The sequence below is a fragment of the Pongo pygmaeus genome, chromosome 15 (genome assembly GCF_028885625.2).
Source record: "Pongo pygmaeus isolate AG05252 chromosome 15, NHGRI_mPonPyg2-v2.0_pri, whole genome shotgun sequence".
Classification (NCBI taxonomy): Eukaryota; Metazoa; Chordata; class Mammalia; order Primates; family Hominidae; genus Pongo; species Pongo pygmaeus.
Window position 1 is genome coordinate 48,236,139 of NC_072388.2, and position 867 is coordinate 48,237,005.

Sequence of the window (867 nt, forward strand, 5' to 3'; positions counted from 1 at the left end):
TGATCCCAGCACTTTGGGAAGCTGAGGTGGGAGGATCCCTTGAGGTCAGGAGTTCTAAACCAGCCTGGCCAACAGGATGAAACCCCATCTCTACAAAAATACAAAAATTAGCCAGGTGTGGTAGTGGGCACCTGTAATCCCAGCCACTTAGGAGGCTGAGGCAGAAGAACCACTTGAACCTGGAAGGTGAGGTTACAGTGAGCTGAGCTTGCATCACTGCACTCCAGTCAGAGCAAGACTTCGTCTCAAAAACAATACATAAATAAAATTTTTAAAAATAAAACTGTTGGGGGCATTAGCCACACGAACAACTGTTCAAAAGCCAGGGTCTCTGGTTTTTGTTGTTTTTGTTTTTACAGTTGTATTGGTTTTATTTAAACCCCAATAAAACAAACACATTCACTGTCTATTCACTTTCTGCACTGTGCAGGCTGGCATTGGCATTGGTGACTCTGATGACCACCTGGGCTGCTCTTTCCAAGATGGCTTTGCAGTTCTTGGAAGAAACATCATGAGTGATCTCAACACAGTAAGATTTGTTGCACACCAGCAGTACTTCCAGCTCCTTAACGTTGTGGACCAAGAACTTCCAGAAGCCACTGGGCAGTATGTGCTTTGTCTTTTTGTTTCTCCCATAACCAATGTTGGGCATAGATCTGGCCCTCAAACCTTCTATGAACCCTGTTGTCAATACCTCTGTGTTTCCACCAGTTACACTTAATTTTGACATATCAGTCTGACTGGTGCCCAGTGAACTTCTTAGTGCTCTTTTTGATGATCTTGGGCTTCACGAGCGGTCTCAGGATGGCCATGATGGAGGAGATGGGTGTCACCTCCATAGGCAGTGCCAAGGAAGACAGCTCAGGT

At 45.4% G+C, this 867-nt stretch overlaps 1 pseudogene; it reads right to left on the bottom strand.

Moving 5' to 3' along the window:
* Positions 1-350: 350 nt before the first annotated feature.
* Positions 351-867, bottom strand: LOC129012876 (large ribosomal subunit protein eL32-like; annotated as a pseudogene).